Here is a 7,613-nt window from a genome sequence, read left to right as displayed (position 1 = left end):
TTGTGCCTTTCCAGCCCGTGTGAGTTGAGGTGCCAGCCCTCTGAACCTATCTCTTCTATAGACAAACTTTACCTCCTCCTCCTTCCAGAACTGCTCTGGACTTTAAGGAAGAAGAGTACAAGAACATACTGGCACAAGGCTGGCCATGCTGGGGAGACCCTTGGGGATTTTGTTCCTTTGTGGACTAGTCTTAAAAACTGGGTTGGGGTTTCATACATTCCCCCAGCTGCTTGTCATAAGGGAAGACCCCAGCAAGGCCCAGAGTAAGAAAAGCTGTACACCCAAATGCAGTTCCATGGGAGAAGCTGAAAAGAACAACTGATTTGAAGAAAGAAAGCAAAAAGGCCAGGCCTGATGGTGCAAATCGTAATCCAAGCTACTAGGGAAGTTGAGGAGGGGAAATTCCCAAAGCAATTCTCTCCTTCCTGAGTTCAAGTTCAAGACCTCCCTGGGCTATATAGAACGAATAGAAGGGTTGACCTTCCCTGCTTGTTGAGACTTTGTCTCAAAGTAAAAAGTGAAAAACAGGGCTGGGATACAGGTCAGTGGTAGAGGGCTTGCCTGGCGTGCATGAGGTCCTTGTTCAGTCACTGGTTGCCATACTCACACACATAAAGAAAAGAAAGAGAAAAATTGGGAGTACGTATTCTTTATCAAACCTCCATAATACTCTCTGCCTTAGCAAACTGCTGACACCGTACCCCTGGTCATGATCAAAAGCCAGTTTGACATGCATGATTTCTTAGCCCTTGCAGCTGCTGTAACAACATTCTAGAGATTGTGTGGCTTCTCGACAATGCCAGTTTTTCCCTCATATCTCTGGAGGCTACATCACGGTGCTCACACAGTCAAGTTCAACCTTTGCACCCTCAACCTTCAGCTTCTGTTTTGGGGACTCTACTCCAACCAGGAGAGACCCAGCCTCATGCATTAGGCCCTACCTCCTACTGTCAGCTTTAGGGGTTAGAACTTCACCATACAAAGCCGGGACCATAGCTGCTCTATTGGCCAGTTTTATGTCAGCTTGACACACTCTAGTTTTATGTCATCTGAGAGGAGGGAGCCTTAAATGAGAAAAGGCCTTTGTAAAATCGGGGCTGTAGCATGGGAAGGAATGGGTCTTGCAGATCCAAAGCTACAGGGTCCTCATGACACAGGCCAACAGCAGGATAATCAAGAGGAGTTGAGTGAGGGCCCAGCATCGACAGTGTAGCAGAAACCAGAGGCTTGAACCAGACCAACGACTCTTTGTAATGGACACTTGCAAGAAAAGATCTATGGATAAGAGCGTTTGCTGCATGACTCACTGTGTCACACGACAGCTTCCAGGATGAGATTTTTTCCTTTTTTCTTTCTTATTCTTTTTTTCCTCTTAAATTCTATTTTATTTTATTTGAGGCAGGGGTGGGGGAGGTTGCGAGGGCACAGGACAGATACGAAGGGATGCGGAAATGCATGGGATGCAGATGCTTAGATTTAATAAAACCAGGGCTGTAGGCAAACCTGTGGGGCATTTTCTTAATTAGTGATTGATGGGGGGTAGCCCAGCCCATTGTGGTGACTCTATCCCTGGGCTGGTGGTCCTGGGTCCTATAAGAAAGCAGGCTGAACAAGCCAGTAAGCAGCATTCTTCCATGGCCTCTGCATCGGCTCCTGCCTCCAGGTTCCTATTTGAGTCCCTCTCCTGACTTCCTTTCCTAAAGAACATCAAGTGCTGTGAAAGTGTAAGCCAAATAAACCCTTTCCTCCCCAGCTTGCCTTTTGGCCCTGTGTCTCACCATAGCGATAGCCGCCCTGAGATTAGTTAATTAATTAATCCGTAATTTCAGGATTACGGAGCGTTGTTGTCTTACGCAGAGTGGAGCACATTTGATCCATTTGGCAAGCAGTAGCTAGCTGTTTGTTCTGACTCCTAGGAATGGGGCAGACACACAGTTAGATACATTGGCTACCCTAGATAAGGGTTGTAGTTGGTGAGTCTGGAGGAGGGCGTCTCTCGGCTATATTCTTAACAGAGAAGTAGATTCTGGGCAAATGATAGCTCAGAAATCAGAACGGAATTTGCCACAGCTGTACTCCTTTTCAGCTCTGACTGAAGGTCTGCCAGAGATCCCAATTTCCATGGGTTCCCTGTAGTACTCTACTTCTGACACTAGAGTGAAGCATTAAAGGATGAAAATCAATATATCAGAGAAATTTTGGGGACTTTTTACTGTAGGTGAAACAAAAATGGGCATGGGGAGGGGAAAGGAGAGAAGATCGGATAATGTTGGATGTGAAACCAACTATGGGTGAAAATTGGAAGTGTGAAATGGTGGGGAAGGGTGCATTCGAGAAAATAGAACCATATAAAGAAAGACATGAAACAGAATGCTCACCTAAGGAATCTGACGTCTGTGAACTAGGCAGGTCACTCTGCGTACACGCCACCCCCTTGCTGTGCCTTCTCATGGAGACCCCTCATCCATGGGGGAAGCTTGCTGGAGGACCAGGGCATGGCATGTCAGGCGGCCAGCCCTGTGTGTCACTTTCTTTCTCTTCGGGACCCAATATTCTACTTCCCCACTATTCCTAAAGCCAAGCACTAACTAATTTTGGACAATATTTCGTGTGTCACATAGTGAAATTGCAAGTTCATTACCACTAGCATGTCTTTCTCTGCTGGGTCACCTGAAGAGGTATATGCTCCAGACAATAGCCTATCAGACTAGAACGCCTCGAGATGGATTGTTCAGTCTTCACATCCAGTTGGAATATTTCTTTGATTTTTTTTCTAAATGAAGTCATTTTAGGAATGTGTGTTGTGGAAGTTTATTATGACTAATATAAAGAGTTTCTTAAAAACAATAAAAAATGTTATGAAGGCCACCTTTGACCCAATGTACTTAGTCACATCTCTGAGAACAGCATTTTTTTTTAACTTTTATTGATTCTTTGTGGATTTCACATCATGCATTCTGATCCTGCATGTCTCCCCATCCCCTTGCATCCACCCTCTGCCCTTGCAACCTCCCCACCTCAAACAAAACCAAATTAAAAGAAAAATCAAAAACCAGACAAAACAAAGAAACTAAACAGAGAGAGAGAGAGAGACAGAGACAGAGACAGAAGTCATGGTGGCTGCAGTGTGGCCTGTTGGGTCTCACATTTGACTTTAATCCATTCATCTTTTCTTGTAAATGTTCATTGCCATGAGTCATTGTCTGGCTCAAGGCCTCTGGTTTCTGCTGCACCACCAATAGTGGCCTCTCACTGGGGCTCCTTTCGGATATCCTGTTATTGTCCTGTGTCATGGAGATCCTGCTGTTTTGGATCTGTAGGTTCATCTGCCTCACCTACTCCAACAGTTCACAGATGAGATGGATGTTGCGGTGGGCCAACTCATAACCCTAATTCTGGCTCTGCGTGGTAGCTGGGCTGGTCAGCCTGCCAGCTCTCCCTCATTGTCACTACCCGGGCAAGCTCTCCTGCACCGCCTTGGCTAGCTCACTCAGTGTAGCTATAGCAAGGAGCGGGTCCTCAGATCAGGGTCACCTACACTCACAATCCAGGGCCAGCTCTACTGTTTTGCCCAGACAAGGAAGGGCCCTCTCTCTCTCTCTCTCTCTCTCTCTCTCTCTCTCTCTCTCTCTCTCTCTCTCTCGACTGCTGTAAGGGGTGTGTGGGGGTCAACTCTTCTACTCTCATGCTCGCAGGACTGGCTCACCTGTGCTCCCTCAGCAGAGTCCGTTCCAGTGGGCTGTCCAGGTGGGGTGCAGGGCTCTCCTGTGTGCTATGTGGTGAGAAACAGGACTGGTTCTATCACTCTCGAAACCCAGCTCTCTGGGTCAGCTCTCTCACCTGCTACGGGAGACCCATTTTAAGCACATTTATGAGGCAAGAAAGAGACACTAAGTCCATTGGTAGCATGCCTCTGACATTCATAAACACTTCCACCTTCAGGCAGTGTCTGCTCAGACAGTAACACTACTAAAGTCTTTGTGGCTTAATTGGAAAGCAATGATCATATAAGGTACTGTTGATCATCCTTAAAACTACATTGAGATTCAGATAAGGTGAACAATGACCTCATAGCTGCTTTTGCCTAGCAATAATTGCTACCAATTAGTAAATTACAGAGAGTTCACCACATTAGTGGACACGGTACAGCCGTGTCTGGTTTCGCTCTTACATTATTCCTGAAACATTTGAATTATTGTCAGATTGGCTGATAGGAAGACATGCTTACAGATTGGACAGGGCTTTCTTAAGTTCATAGGCATCAGTAAAAGAAGAGTTAAGACAGACAAATCTATGTTTGTTCAAATTCAAACCCAGCTCTCTTTCACAGAGACATAAGTTCTCTGAAAGCTCACAGGCAGGGTAGGCTTGAAAAAAAAAATCTTACCTGCAGTTTTTCTTTTTTAAAGATTTATTTCCACTTTTAATTATGGTATGTGGGTGGGTAGGGTTGTCCATGTAGGTACAGGTACCCTTGAGAGCCAGAAGAGAGGGTCATTGCTCGTGGAGTCAGAGTTATAGGCAGTTGTTAGCTGCCCAACACGGGTGTTAGAAACCCAACTCAGAGCCTCTGCAAGAGCACTAGGTGCTCTCAACCACCCAGCCCTCTCTCCACCCCAGGTTTTTTTTTTCAGTTTTAGCAAAGGAGAAAAACTGAAATATGTGGGAGAGACTGAGAGTGTTCACCACGCAAGGAAGTGCAGGTCTTGGGTTCAGGCTGAAGCCATTAGGCAAGGTGGTTTCTTCTATTGCCTTTGCTTACCTGGGAGGACATGTAATCCATCTGATGTGACTATGTGATAGAGGAGGACCTCCAAGATTAATAAGAGATAGCTCTATTATGCTAAGTCAAGGACAAATGTAGAGGACTCTGTGTGTGTGTGTGTGTGTGTGTGTGTGTGTGTGTGTGTGTGTGTGTAATTAGTTATTCTTTCTTAAATGTACGTATTTATGAAAACATTCCTGCAAACTAAGACTAGGATCTTGGTGATAACCTCATCTACCTACCTCATCCTTCTACCACCTCCCTCCCCTGCCTCCTTGCATGCATGGCAACCATTACACTGAATATTATACTCTTCGTCCCCTTGCTTGTATCTATGATTTTATTGTGTCTGTGTCTCTCTGAATTTAAAAAAAGTATGTACTTGATTCCAGTTGTTTCAAAACCTGTAAAAAAAATAGTATCCTGCCATAAATAATCAACTAAAATATAATTTTTCACATGGGATGACATTATTAAGATTACATTGCTGAATCTTTCTGCTATTTCTTTGAACTGGTCCACACTGGACTTTATTTTTCTTGTTATGGACATGCCTAGAACATTCTTCTCTCAACATCTAGGAAAACTTATCCAGTTTCCAGGTCCACTTATGACAAGAAAAGCACAAAAGAGGGCAGATTGGAAACAACAGAGAGCCTGAACTAGAGGAACCTGCGAAGCCAAGCTTCACCCTTTCCAAGACTAGTCTTCGGGATGATTTTCCTGTTCAATAAAATTATCACCTCCATTCTTCCCTACTGTGCTGTAGTAAGGAGCCAGTGAGACAAAAGGATAAACACTGTGATTTCTACCACACCACCTAAATACTGTCATAAGGGAGGAGAAACTTCAATGTGCCTTCTAAAATAAACACATGCATACGCAGACAGACAGACACACATGTATGCACATGTGCGTGCGCACACACACACACACACACACACACACACCACCACACATCCCTAGCTGATGCTCTTAAACTGACAAATTCAACCACATAAACACATTTCCACCCTGGCTGCCCCCTCAATAAACCTGGGTAAAACTCCTGGTAAACCTGAGTCATCCCTGAACTCAGCCAGAAGTCTCCACCCTTCTTCCTCCAACGGTCCTGATGATGCTCATTAGCCATCTTTTGAGAAACTGCAGGTGCTGGTGTTGTAGCTTCGGGTTTGTGTGTGTCTACTCAGAGCATGCTATCTTTCTTAGTTTACATGTGTGTAGATGGGACATTGTTTGACCGAGCTGTAATTTATGTCCTATAGAGTGGTTTACAAGTTTAAGGACAGAGGACTCAGAATGCAGCCAGCTCAAATTTTTAACTTTTTTTAAAAAAGGATTTCATACATGATCACTGTATCTACATCAATTTCTCCCTCCCTTTTCTTCCTCCAACTCCTTTAGAACACCCTCCCCAACTTCATAGCTCCTTATTCCTTGTTATTGCCTCCGCACACACACACACACATCCACACACACACACACACACATATATATATAAACATATACACATATAAATTTATAAATACAACCTTCTGTGTTCATTTAGTATTGGTCAGGGAAAACCACAGTTTTGACAAAAACTAAATCAGCTAAGGCTAAGTCCAGGGCTTAGAATAGACCTGACCCTGCAGTCAGCTCAATTCTTATTTAAATGCTGCTGCCATTTCTTTCTTTTCCTTTCCTTGGCAGCTTCTATAAAGATGGTTTAGTAAAGGGAGTGGTATGATTTCAAACACCAAAGACTGGGACACTTCCTGGTGCTCTATCACCATCTAAATGTCAAGATCCAGAGCAGTGCTGTGGGAATATTTGCGCACAGCTGCCTTTAATGCCAAGTGCCATCTCCACCTCCGGAGCCACCTCCAATAACCATGGCCTAGAACAGCAAGGCTAGGCGTTTTAAGAACCATCATCCCAAAACTCTTTACTCCTCAGAGATTAAGACCAGATCGTGTGTTTACTAGCCCGCAGGCAAGCTACCATCAGAGATGCTCAGATCTGAGGGTGTTTTGAGCTTTTCTTTTCATGGTCCTGATGTGAGAAGAACATCTCACAGTACTGGAGAGAAGGTCAGTCATCAAAATCCTTTCTACACAAGTGTGAGGCCCATTCCCAGCACCCAAGTGAAAGGTCAGGTGTGGCGATGTGCTCCCACAATCCCAGCACCGGAGAGGCAGAGACAGGAGGATGACTGGGACTTGTTACTGTTATTCCATCTCCAGGTTCAATGAGAGATGATACCTCAAAAATTAAAGTGGAGAATGAAGGAGGACAGTACTTGAAGTTGACCTCTGGCCTCCATATACCTCAACATATCTAGAAACGCACGCACGCACGCACGCACACACGCGCACAAATTTAAAAACAACATGATATCCAGACAAAGACACCTTTATATCCTCAAAACTGGGTTAGAATAGAGGCTCCAAACAGGAGCAATCAGAAAAGCCAAATCTCCTGGCCACCTAAAGCCGGTTTCATTGCTGGAACGTTCTGAAGACTACTTCTTCAGTCCAACATAACACGTTATCTTTCCAGAGCCTTCTGTGTGCTGGACACTGCGCTGAGGACATCTTACTGTGACCAGCTGTCATAAAGCCTGAGAAGGCTAGACATGTACAGAAGCTGGACAGATTGTCTCATCTCCTGTGCGGCATTCATACAGGACTTTGTTTGGATCACGGGTTGTACAGTGCCAGCAAAGACCTCAGACAATACGCTTAGATCTTGTGCTTGACTGAAGAGTACAGGATTTGGGTGGGGAGCCTCTAGACAGAGGAGGGAGAATTTGTCAATTAGTTGTGCAGTCCCGACTCAATTACTTCATTCTTAGGATTACCAGACT

Source organism: Arvicola amphibius, chromosome 11, assembly GCF_903992535.2.
Source record: "Arvicola amphibius chromosome 11, mArvAmp1.2, whole genome shotgun sequence".
NCBI classification, from domain to species: domain Eukaryota; kingdom Metazoa; phylum Chordata; class Mammalia; order Rodentia; family Cricetidae; genus Arvicola; species Arvicola amphibius.
This window is presented reverse-complemented; position numbering follows the sequence as displayed.